General features: G+C 40.3%; 1 protein-coding gene and 1 pseudogene across 3 annotated transcripts in view; one reads left to right on the forward strand and one right to left on the reverse strand.

Moving 5' to 3' along the window:
- Positions 1-13,567, reverse strand: part of FHIP1A (FHF complex subunit HOOK interacting protein 1A) — a 290,881-nt gene that overhangs the window by 216,573 nt on the left and 60,741 nt on the right. The window lies entirely within an intron of this gene.
- The window catches only part of LOC100357409 (large ribosomal subunit protein uL29 pseudogene), a 58,395-nt pseudogene that overhangs the window by 38,839 nt on the left and 5,989 nt on the right, over positions 1-13,567 (forward strand).

The following is a 13,567-nucleotide window of genomic DNA, read 5'->3' on the forward strand; positions in this document are numbered from 1 at the left end:
AGAACTGTGGGGCTGATCCAACACTGCAATGTGTCACATTTAATTCCATCAATATAAAGCATTATGAGGAAAGATCAAGCTAGTGAGGCATAACTAAAAGTTTGGAACCTGCAAATTTAAAAAGCAAGGCCCATTTGTGGTATTTCTAAATAGTAAATAACATCATTTTACCATGTTTCACTACCAAATTACAGTAGTTTTTCCAGGGGCACACAATTGAAGAAAGCCACAGGAGGACTTTTCTAACAATTCATTCTATTGTTATATATATAACCTTCTAAATATTTCTCTTCATTGGCTTCTATTCAAAAGTAAATGGAAGGCAGTATAATTTATGGAAAATATATTCTACTGCTTAAAATACATCAACCAAAGGAAAAAAAGATTTTAGAGCTGTATTGTGAGTTGTGAAATTACATTGCCTTCACTTAGTCTTCGGTTTCAATGATAGAGAACAAAACTGACAGACTGGTGAAGTTCCAAAACACCTCCTGATCTTCCATCTCAAATTCTCCCCTTGGTCAAGGCCAGAGTAAACACCTGTCCTTCACACAGCATCACGCTGAATGCCACAAATAAAAGCTTTCACAACAGGGAGGAAGCAAATTCCAGCACACTGGACAAATTTCTGCTATCCTAAATCAGTTCGTTGATTGTTCCCTTGACTTTCTCAGTTGTCAAGAAGGTGAAAGGAGGAAAGGAATCATTCTGTAAAACTGTAAAATATAACCAGATAAGTTTGCCCTTAACGCTCTTCACATAGGGAGAAGGTCAAATAAAAATTAGGTCTAAAGTTTAAACTTCAGTTATGAAAATCATATTCTAGAGCTTGACTAACATGTTGCAAGATTTTAATGAAATAAGATTATTAAAGTGAAGCAAACTGAAGTCAGTTTTTATCTCTCAGAGGTCAAGGAAGAGACATTAAGAAAGTTTTTTTTATTTATTTATTTGAAAGAGTTACAAAGAAAGATTGATCTTTCATCTGCTGCTTCACTCCCCAAATGGCCACAACAAGGGCCAGGCCAAAGCCAGGAACCATGGGCTTCAACTGGGTCTCTGACATTGGTGGCAGGGGCCCAAACACCTGGGCATCTTCTGCAGCTTTCCTAGGATCAGAAGTGAAGCAGCCGGGACACAAAACAGTGCCTATATGGAATGCAGCAGCTTTATGCACTATGCCACAACATCAGTTCCATGGAAGAATTTTTTAAAGCTACATTTTTGGTGTGGACTTTGTCCCACTGTGGGTTAAGCAGTCCGTGGGACACCTGTATACCGTATCAGAATGACTGGGATCAAGTCATGCCTCTACTTCTGATCTAGCATTCCTACTAACATGCCTGGGAGGAAGCAGATGATGGCTCAGCTACTTGGTTTTCAGCCATTCACATGGGAAACCTGGATGGAATTCCTGGCTCCTGGCTTCAGCCTGGCCTACCTCTGACTGCTGCAGGCATTTGGGTAGTGAACCAGCACACACACTCTCCCCCTCTCTGTCACTTTATGCTTCCAATAAATAAAAAACAAATCTTGAAAATCCATTCTGCTCAATTCTGTAATAAATTTTAAAAGTAACATTTTAAAGATACCACTTATAAAAGGGAGGAAAATGACCAAAAGAAAAAAAGGGCTAATCTTAAACTTAGAAAAGTAGCAGTGAGAGGCCAGTGTTATGGTGTAGTGAATTAAGCCGCCACCTGTAATGCCAGCATCCCATATGAATACCGATTCCAATCCTGCCTGTTCCACTTCTGATTCAGCTCCCTGCTAATGCACCTGGGAAAGAAATGGAAGATGGCCCAAGTCTTTGGGCCCCTGCACTCAAACTGGAGACAGAGATGAAGCTCCCAGCTCTTGGCTTCAGACTTGCCCAGCCCTGGCCATTGTGGCCAAGTGAATCAGCAGATGGAAGCTCTCTGTATAACTCTGCCTCTCAAAAAAAGTAAATAGAGCTTTTCTAAAGAGAAAGAAAGAAGTAGCATTGGTCAACACTTAATAAAACTTGATTTCATGAAAAAAAAAAACACTCATCTTGCACAGCACTATTCCAATTTAGTCCTTTCTCTAAGAATTCTAGAGATCTTATTCTAGAGAATATTATCCAGCAAATCCTTGATTTCAGGAAAAAGCACTGGTATTTTCTTTTCCAAACATGCAAGATATTTTGGTAACAAGAGAGACAAAAAAAAAAAGGGAAATTTCAGGAAACTTTAAAGCAAAGAAGACAAAAGTACATCTGTTTTTGACTTGGAGGAGAGAGGTGAAATATATAATAAATATGGAAATACATGCAATTAAGATTGGTTTAAGTAAGCACACAGATTTGGAGTTTTTGTTCCACAGTCTTACCACAGACTTGCAGAACAAATAACCTTCATACACATTAAAACTTACTGACAAGAAAAAAAGTTGTTTTACATTATTAAGGCAAAGTTATTTTAGCACTGGATCGTAAATCACCTAAATGTGCTGTGTATTTTAAAATCCCAATAAATAGACAACACAGGACATCACCACCTAGATTTCTGCCTTTGAAACCTGGAAAGAAGAAATGTTCAAAAGCATTTTTGAACAAACCTCTAACTGACAAAACTCTAACTTTCATGTGAAATTCCTAACGCAGGAAACAGTAAGACAGTGAAGTAACTCAAGTGCTATAAAATATATAGCGACAAAATATACAGCAAAAAGCAAAGATTCCAACATCTTCAGAGGCAGGTTCACATGTGTGTTTGTTTACATGTTTTTACCCTCCCCAGGAGGCTATGATCTCCTTGAAGGCAAGGACCTGGCTGTACATCATCCCATCCTATATATATAGAGCCACCAAATTCAAAGAAATGAACCAAGTGTTAAGTCAATTAACGTTTCTTAAATTCTCCTGACAAAAAAAAAAAAAAAAATTCATAGCATTTGTGCCATGTGAATTTTACTTCTTTTTTTTAAATCCGTGGCCTGAATACACATTAAAAGTCATCTGACAGGCTGGCACCGCGGCTCACTAGGCTAATCCTCCACCTGCAGCTCCGGCACCCCGGGTTCTAGTCCCGGTTGGGGCACCGGATTCTGTCCTGGTTGCTCCTCTTCCAGTCCAGCTCTCTGCTGTGACCCGGGAAGGCAGTGGAGGATGGCCCAAGTGCTTGGGTCCTGCATCCGCTGGGAGACCAGGGGGAAGCACCTGGCTCCTGATCAGTGCGACGCAGCCATAGCGGCCACTTAGGGGGTGAACCAATGGAAAAGGAAGACCTTTCTCTCTGTCTCTCTCTCTCTCACTGTCTAACTCTGCCTGTCAAGTAAAAAAAAAAAAAAAAAAAAAAAAGTCATCTGACAGGAAAGAGGCATTTTAAATTATTAAAGGAAAGTTACTTTAAGTTTGGATCCACAGTCACCAGACTCTAACCCAATGGTAATATGTTTAATAAACAACACACGTCATAGTCACGTCTATTTCCTAACCCTAAATAAGTCCAGTGTCTGTCCAGACAGGTGAGTACACAACTTGAAAACACCCACATAGTTATGGATGGTGTTTGAGTCTGCTGATTGGCATGCTATTGCAACTATGATTTACCCTCTTTATTTAAATGCAAATAGATTTTACAATACTAGGTTGCACACCAGGTTGCATAGAATCAGGATACTGTTTAGTTGCTTTTTTTTTTTGCTGACTGGAAAAAGATACACTAAAGTCAAAAAAAGAATGCTATCAAGAGAGATCCAGAGTTAAAAGGAACTTCAGGGAAATCCCGAGGCCTGTTTTGCTTTGGGTATCTCCTAGCCTCCAGTCTTTGAATCTACTCTCAAGTAATGTAAAGATCATAACCACAGGTTGGGGACTGATTGGTACATGCCTCCAGAGCTGCTGGACAAGCAGCTGCCCCTCACGTCCCTTAAATCTCTTTTGCACTAACTGATCTCCAGATAGAATTCCCTGGACACTGAAACAACAAAAAACCTCATTCATGTAAAAATGTGGTCTTTGGCAGCAAGCTCCAACTTTGAAAGGTCAAGTCCACACCAGCCAGCAATTAGCTAACATCATGCCTACTGTCTCTGCCCTACAAATTAGAATCCTAAAGCAAAAATGCAAAATGACCACAGGCCAAAGAAAGGAAAATGAAAAATGAGAAGAAAGATGCAAAGCATAAAGATATTATTATTAATTACCCAGTCTAAACTCAAAATACTGACATTGATGACTAGAAAAACATAATGCCTTCACACAAAACATGAGGACTCACTGGATAGACTCAAAGAAGCTAGGTAGGAACATTCTTCTCTTTATTCTCACTATTGTTCAACAAATCACAGATGTACAACCTCTTACATTAATACAGGTATTTTTTCCCCTCCCCAAAATGCCTAAATGGCAAAAATATACATATTCCTGATAGAAACATGAAATCCTTGCCTGGAGTTCTGTTTTTTTGTTGTTGTTGTTTTGTCATAATCAAAATTCTGACTTGGTGGCATAAAGAATGACCAACCATGCTCACTTATACCTTTTTGATCCAACCAACATCAGGGAAATAAATGACTGACATTTTGCTATCCTTTTCAATAACCCCACTGAAGTGAAAGAGTAATTCAAGTCAGAACAAAAATCCTTTCCAAAAGTCTCTGGCCCCAAACCTCAGCAGAAACACTTTTCATATGTCAGCCTGCCTTAACACACAGCAACTCTTTGCTAACTGAATCACAGACAAAACTCATTTGCAAAATGAAAGTAAATTAAATATCCACATATACAGTTATCTTTTCTACACTATTAGGCAAAAAGTACAAGTGGAATAAGCTGAGGCTTTGACCTCTGGCTCAAACACAAATGGAATTCCCTGCCACACATGATTTAAAAATGCAAAGCACAATTCTCAAGTTAATTTGTCACTTGGAGAAAGCATTGTACTTTATGATGAGAATTCATTTATGAGAAGCTCTTAGCACAGTTTTCCCCTTAACCTTCTCAATTTATCATACATTTGCTACTTTTCCACAGCAAACTTTTATGTGCAGTTTTAAGGCTATGTAATGTAAGTTACAAGGGCACTAGTCTGAAATACAAAGAACAATCTCATGAAAATGAGGTGATGCTACCAGCTGCCAATAATTTGCCCTCTTTTGGCCAAATACACTAAAAAAATCTGACTAGGCAGGATTTTATAAGATCTTCCTGGAAGCCAAAAGAAGAGGGGACAGGGCCAGCTTTCCTTTGATTGTGAATTGAGGAGATTTTATCTGAACCTATAAAGCTTTATTTAAAAAAAAAAAAAAAAAGAAAACACAAGAATAAGAGAGAGCAAAAAAGGAATCCACAACTTTAACATGACCTATTTCCTTTAGAAATTTACTTTATGTGCCAGTAAACAATCAGTCTGTTAGACACAATGAACTTTTGAGACTTTTCTGGTCATAATCCAGGCATACTTAGAAGTAACCAGGGCATGAACCTAGCGGGACTATCCAAAGCTTTTAATTACAGGTAAACCTAATGATACTGGCTGCCTCTGTTCTCTAAGACTCAGTGTCATCACCTGTAAATAGAGGCATTATCTTCCTGCTCTATACACCTCACAGGATTGAATCCTTAAAAGCAAGAATATCTGAAGTTACTGAATACTCTGCAAAGCACTATCTAAATGCATTTTGGTTGTTGTCAGCAACAAGTGTGCACCATTCCCAACCAACAAAAACAGAAAAGACTACACAAGCACAGAACCAGTCTTATTCTACTTAATGTACACAGTAGCACTTACGTAGACAAGACAGGCTAAAATAGGACTGCCAGAATTGAATGGAACCCTCTTCCAGTTCAAATGGCTATAAATCTTGTGAAAACTTCTTGAAACTATTATTCAAAAGCAACTAAAGCAATGGTTTCAAGGGGAAGCAGTAATGGGAGGAAGGAGGGAATTGATCCTTTCCAGAATTTGATGGAAACTATAAACCTTCAATCCACAAAAAAAGCATATCCAAGTATTCAGGGAAAGCTAGTTTCTCTGGTATAACGGGTGGTTCTTGGGATCCCAGGCTAGTAATCTCAGCTCCAGGCTCTTGAATGACTGTCTAGATAAACTTAAAGACGCAAGCTTATAACGATAACGAAGTACCCCCGACAGGATGATCAAGTAACATCGGCACAGCATTCAGGAAATCCTCTGTCAGACCCCCACTGGAGACGTGAAGTTGAAAGTTCTTCAATGCCCGAGTTACCTTGGCAATAGTCAGAGAAATGAGGCTCTGATAGGTCAAGCAGAAAATGACTTCTTTTGTTAAACAATCAGGTTTTTCAACTAAGGCAACATCTGAAAAATAGCATCCATACACATCCAGTGCCTGCTTGAGAATGTCCAAATAAAAAGAGCTTAAGGATGACAAGCTACCTGTAAGTCCAAGCTAGGTCATTAGTTTTGAAGCTGAAGTTTCTAGGTACTTCCCTAAGATTAAAAAAAAAATTACCAAATTTCTATAGCAAAGCAATAAGAGTACTGTGGGAAGGGGGGCAGAGTTAAGACACCCCAAACAAAGTCTTGGCACCATAAGTGAGTTCCACAATTTCAGTAGTTCTCAAATTTTAACATACAGGGCTGGGTACTGTGGCACAGAGAGTTAAGTCGCCACTGAGACACCCACATCCCATATTAGAGTGCCTGGGTTCAGGTACAGCTTCCATTTCTGATCCAGCTTTCTGCTAATGAGCACCCTAAGAGGCAGCAGATGATAACCCAAGTACCCACCCACATGAGAGACCTGGATGGAGTTACTGAATTCCAGCTTTGGCGTGTCCAGGCATTTGAGAACTGAAGCAGATGAAAGATCTCTCTCTTCCTTTCTCTTTCTCTTTCTCTCTCTCTCACTCAGTGAAGCAGCCGACAAAAAATCTCTCTCCCTCTCTCATTCTTTCATTCCTTCTCTCTCTGTTACTCTGCTTTTCAAATACTTAAAATTTTTATTTATATTTAATTTTATTTTTTGTTTACATTTAAAATATAATAAAATCAAAAAAAAATTTGATTCAATAGGAATTGCTGGGCTTGAGCGCCATCCTCTGATTTAGCAGTTCTAGAGCAGAAGCAAAGAATTTCCAAAAAATTTCAGGAGATGCTGCTAATCAGGACCAGGCTTTGAGGATCAGTGAGCTGTACAATTAAGAGTCTGTCTCATGTTGGACATGGCAACCTCTTAAGCACTTTCACAGTGGCCTCCAGATGCCACTCTCATCACCAAATTAAAAAACAGTAGCATCTTGTCACCTAGATCAGTCTTTCAACTCTGGCATCTACAGCTGGATTGAATAGATTGAAGGTACACAAGTTTCTTGATGACAGGTGAGCATCTGTAAGTAATTAACACCATGAATAAGTGTAGAGGAGACCATGGGGCAATTTTGTTTAAAAATTTACCCTCAGAAAGTAATAAACAGGAAATTGTGCTAGGAAGATGTACTTAACACTTATCAACCCATCCAGTACTCCAGAGCTGTGGTTTAAAACTGAGCTCCACAGAGCCCTAGATACCTCAAGGGTTGGGGTGGAGAAAGGTAAAGAAATGAAGGCAGCTTTCAGCTTTTCATCTGTTCCTCTCTGAGCCAGAAGTTCCTGGTATTAATTACTTTTTGTAATAGCTTTATTGTCACTTTGCAGAAAAATACTTTTAAAAACCACTGGATTTCTTTGCCTCATTTGTGATTTTTTAATAACAGTAAAAAAGTGACACATTACAAAGATAAAGATATCAAACTAGCCCAGGAGGCTGACAAAGGCTACAAACTGCATAGAACAAGTGGCTAACAGTCACATGTTTGTGTCTGGGACAAAGGTGTGGACATCATACACAGGAGCTTCCAAACTCACTGAAGGCAGCAGCTGAACTCCTGTTAATGGAATATAAAAAACAAACTCCAACGGTAATTATCGTGACTTAATCTCACTTGGTCAGACAGATATCTTAGGGAAGCAGGATCTTTTCTGTAAGTGTTGTAGTGGTGCTGTGAAACAGAGGGTAAGAGGCCTCATGCTCATGACTGCCACTGAACAAGGCCACCCACTGAAGAGTTAACACTTTTCTTTATGATACATATTTGTGAGCTAACAAACAAGCTGTGTATAAAGTACTGGACCACAGTTGAAAGAAGAGAGACTTGAAGGGTAGATGGGCATATTTTTACTAGCAACTTAATTTGTAAGGCGCCCTTAACACCAGCATTCAAAACAGTACGCAAAGAGCAAAGGAAGAACTAGAACTTTCTAAGTTAAAGGCTGTCCCTTTCTGGGATGCCAACTATCTGAAGTGAATATCATGCCCTGTCATGGTTTAAAAGAAACAAATTTGCTATAAAATAGAAAGAATGGTAACAGCTTCTTCAAGGCCACTGGCACCTTATACACACCTTCACTCTACTTTCAACCTCCCTCTCTGCTACCTGCTTTTGGCAGTACCTAGGGCTGGGAAGAAAAGATAGTCTCAGTAAGTCAGTAACCTGCAATCCAGTTCCAACAGACAATCTAAACCACTCTGCACAACTCAGTTCCTCTCAACCAAAGCAGCCAGAATGTCCCCATGCTCTAAGGACCATTGAAGGTGGTGAAGGTATCAGGTAAAGGTATTACAAATTCATTATTTCGTTCAACAAAAATATTTTCTAAGCTCGTTGGGCAATGACAAATAACACATGGGCCAGTAGTAAGGGTGCTCTGAAATACCTACTCTCAACCAATCAAGACGAAGTCATAGCAAATGGTACATGGAATTCAGTTCAGTCTAAAGTCAACCAAGGCATACATTTTACTAACAGCTTTATTTTATTTACAAATAACCAAAACTACCCTGAAAAGTACCTGAAATTGCTCATTAAGTAAATAATATTTTATTTCTCTGTATGTGCAAGATAAGCAAGTCTATCTGATCCTTAGAAAACATTATTGTCCATTCAGGTAAACACCACAGGAAGTAGTTGGCTTGCATTTGAGGGCTGTGCTGTTAACCTAAAACACTCAAACATGCAAACAAATTAAATCTCCTAACAGCAGGCTCCCATCTCCTATCTGGGTTCACTCCAAGACTATGTTTATCATATTTCAATTGCTATTCCTTGACTTTTTTATTTCTTTTGGCCAAGTGTATCAGTTGAGTTTTCACTGAACAAAATATGCATATAGTATGACCCCACTGTAAATATCACCTGAATACTTAGTCAAAGGCATGCCCAAAATGCTACCACTTCTTTGAGTTAATATTCTATGAATGCATCCTTTTGAATGGAAATATATAATGGAGAAATTTATAGATATGAACATGTGACTTCTCTTCCCAAACTCGGGAGAGACCTGTAAGGAACAAGAGGGGAATTAGTTCCTTTTTTTTTTTTTTTTTTTTTTAAATCAGAGTGACAGACAGACGTGAGAGATAGAAAGAGATCCTACATCCACTGGTTCTCTCCCCAAATGCCTGCAACAGACAGGGCTAGGCTAGTCTGAAGCCAGGAACCAAGGAATCCTAGCCAGGTCTTCCACAAGGACAGCAGAAGTCCAAATTCTTCAGCCATCATCTGCTGCCTCCAAGTGCATTAGCAGGAACACGGCTTGCAAGCCCAGAGTAGCAGGGATTTGCACCAGGCGCCAATATGGAATGTGAGCGGTGGCTTAACCTGCTGCCCCATAATACCCACCTCTAGAGGGAAATTCTAATGACACATTTCTCAAAATTCTTTATGACCTGTTCTATCCTCAATGTACTACAGAGCAGGTCCCAGGCCCAAAGTCCTACAGGTCAGGGATGATTCAAGAAAAAGCGATGGGGGTGGGGGGGAGGGCTAGCACTGTGGCATGGTGGGTAAAGTTACCCCCTGGCAGTGCCAGCATCTATATGGGTGCCAGTTTGAGTCCCAGCTGCCCACTTCCATCCAGTTCCTCTATGGCCTGGGAAAGAGTAAAAGATGGCCCAAGTCCTTGGGTCCCTACACCCATGTGAGAGACCCAGAAGAAGCTCCTGGCTTTGGATCAGATCAGCCCAGCTACAGCCATTGTGGCCACTTGGGGAGTGAACCAGCAGATAAAAGACTTCTCTCTCTGCCTTCCAAATAAATAAATAAAAAGAAAAAGGGAGGAAGGGAGGGAGGGAGGGAGGGAGGGAGGGGAGAGGGGAGAGGGGAGAGGGAGGGAGGGAGGTAAAAGGGATGAGACTGTTAGGCTGCTCAGATCTGACTCAACTAGGTTATCTGATCAAATGTCTTCCACTCCCTTCAAGGTCACACAAACTGCTGTCTCCAGTTTCCCTGGGAACTAATATAGCCCCCTATATCCTTGTCTACTTTTATTCTCACACAAACACGAGGCCAACTGCCACGTCCCACAAACCTCAGACCCAGCAAGGCAGCATCAACAAAACAAACCTAGCCATTTGCTGGGAAACCTGGCTCTCTCCTACTCCCAGAGAGGCGTGCATGTAATATTTCACTCAACAACAAATGTTTTCTCAAAAAACAAACCTCTCTTCCAAAATACCTCCTCACCTCCTGCTTTGTAGCCCTCTTTCCTCTGTATGTCATACCTCAGGTTACTGCTGGCGTTACCCTTGAAGAGGCTGCACACCTAACCACCCTGTCTTCGTCTGGTTTTCTTCAGCCTTCTAATCATCTAAGCCTCTATTTCTCTGCAAGAACGGGTGGCCTATTTAAATGCAAACAAAAATGCACTAAGGAAAATATTAATGAAATAAACATCATATACATTTTCATACAACTATACAGTATAAGCCCTATCTCATTTTCTGAATACAAATACTTCAGAAATCTTCCATTCCTCAACAGTCACAAAGTCATTCTTTTCTTCATTTCCCTCCTCCACTGAATTCCTGATCTACTCAGAACTTTTACTTGACCTTAGTCTATCTAATCACCAATTTAAATTTATCAGCTGATTTTGGATATTAAAATTTGTAAGAAGGCAATTTAAAAAGACTAGTAAACTTGTTCTTTTCAAGACTAGGGTCAACTAATGAGACAAAATGACAATTACATGGTTTGCTGCCAAGGCAGAATCAGATTGAAAATAGCTGATAGAATCTGAAAGAGTGACCTTCTCTACACATTTTATCTTCTGCTTGTTTTGAGCTGCATGTTCAATATTAAGATAGCAGTTTAGGTAGACCCCTTCAACTCAAGATTGAAGAAGAGGTGTTGGTGGTGGATACTAGAATGGAGACTTACTAGCTAGATGTGAGTAGCTATTTTTATCTGCAGGGAATATGAAATACATACTATACATTTTTCATAAACATTATACCCCCAAAACACTTTACTAATATTTTTTCAGCCTTATAAAATAAATCATTTCTTTATTAAAATGTTTACATCTTCACACAAATTTAAGCCTAACAATAGGAAGATCTTGAATATAGGATCTTTAAAAATTGTTTAGAGGCAGGCACTTGGTGCAGTGGTTAAGACACCACTTGGATGCCTACATTCCATACTGGAATGCCTATTTTCAAGTCCTGGCTTCATTTCTTTTTTTTTTTTTTTTTTTTGACAGGCAGAGTGGACAGTGAGAGAGAGAGAGAGAGAGAGAGAGAAAGGTCTTCCTTTGCCATTGGTTCACCCTCCAATGGCCGCCGCAGCTGGCGCGCTGCGGCCAGCGCACCGTGCCGATCCGATGACAGGAGCCAGGTACTTATCCTGGTCTCCCATGGGGTGCAGGGCCCAGGTACTTGGGCCATCCTCCACTGCACTCCCTGGCCAAAGCAGAGAGCTGGCCTGGAAGAGGGGCAACCGGGACAGAATCCAGTGCCCCAACCAGGACTAGAACCCAGTGTGCCGGCGCCGCAAGGTGGAGGATTAGCCTAGTGAGCCGCGGCACCGGCCCTGGCTTCATTTCTAATTCTAGTTTTCCTGTTAATTCACTACCTGGAAGGCCGTAGGTAATGACCTCACAGGAAACCTAGACTGAGTTCTAGACTCCTGGCTTCAGTCTGGCCCAGTTCTGGTTGTTGCAGGCCCTTGGGGACTCAACCAGCAGTTGGAAATTCTCTGAGTCTCTCTCTCTCTCTTAAATAAATAAAAAAATAGTAAATAGAAAGTTCTTAGAAAAACTGAAGAGATGAGTTTTTTTTTTAAAGACTTATTTTTATTTATTTGAAAGTCAGAGTTACAGAGAGGCAGAAGCGGGGGTGGGGGTGGGGGGTCTTCTATCTGCTGGTTCATTCCCTGAACGGCTGCAATGGCCAGAGCTGAGCTGATCCAAATCCAGGAGCCAGGAGCTTCCTCCAGATCTCCCAGGCGGGTGGGTGCAGGGGCCCAAGGACTTGGGCCATCTTCCACTGCTTTCCCAGGCCACAATAGAAAGCTGGATTGGAAGTGGAACAGCCAGGTCTTAAACCAGCACCCACATGAGATGCCAGCAATGCAGGCAGTGGCTCTACACCACAACACCGGCCCCCAGATGAGTTTATTTTTTTAAAGATTTGTTTATTTGAAAGTCTGAGTTACAGATAGAGAGATCTTCTATCTACTGGTTCACTCCCCAAATGGCTGCATAGCTGAGCTGTGCCAGGGCAAAGCCAGGAGCCGGGAGCTTCATCCAGATCTTCCACATGGGTAGCAGGAGCCTAAGTATTTGGGCCATCTTCCATGGCTTTCCCAAGCATGTTAGCAAGGAGCTGGATGGAAGTGGAGCAGCCAAGACATGAACCAGCACCCATATGGGATGCCAGTATCACAGGCAGTAGCTTAACCTGCTAACAGCATAACACCAGTCCCAAGATAAGTTTATTTTTAAAAAATAAAAATATTTAATTTAAATGTAGAACATACTACAATTTTATCTACATTTTAATAAATGAAGTATTATTATTCACATTATCAGAATAATGTATCTTCAACTATCTAAAGGAGATATCATTTTTCATTACATAGCCACAATTTCAAAAAGAAATACTTTCCTATGTTGGGGAAAAATTAAACTAAATCATGAAAAATCACAAACACTGAAAATAGCTACCTTGTGATTCCATTTCATTTGTTCATCAAATTAAGAGTATCTGTATTATGATGCAAAAAAAAATGCAGAAACCTTAATCTCAAGTTTGTGCAGAAGCTTTCTCATTCCCCCTCTCTAGCTCAACAACTTTAAGAAACAGAAGCAGTTTTTGGTAGTTCTATAACAAGTGTATTAATATTTTATGCCATTCTAGCTTCAAACACTGTTCTGGTTTCTTGCTTCAGAAATCAGTGTGGCAAACCAGCACTACAGAAACACAACAGAGATTAATGCAGAATCACCTTCACAGAGCCATCAAAAGAGGCTGAAAAGTAGCAACCTAAACTCCAAACCATTTGCTCTTTCACAATAGGAAGCTGAAGAAAATCTTGTTTACTAAACATAAATCACTAGAGATCTGGCCAAATTCTGAAATGATATTCCAGATGGCACCATTGCAAAACCAGGGGCTGCTTACATAGTATTTACTTTCAACTCTGAAAACAAACTGGACCAGTTTTTCTTGTTGCTTCTAGGAAAGCGATCATTTTAAACCCAACCAATGAAACAGAACGAAACAGAACAGCTTCTCT

Source organism: Oryctolagus cuniculus, chromosome 8 (genome assembly GCF_051225735.1).
Source record: "Oryctolagus cuniculus isolate XC-2025 breed Fujian yellow rabbit chromosome 8, ASM5122573v1, whole genome shotgun sequence".
Taxonomy (NCBI): Eukaryota; Metazoa; Chordata; class Mammalia; order Lagomorpha; family Leporidae; genus Oryctolagus; species Oryctolagus cuniculus.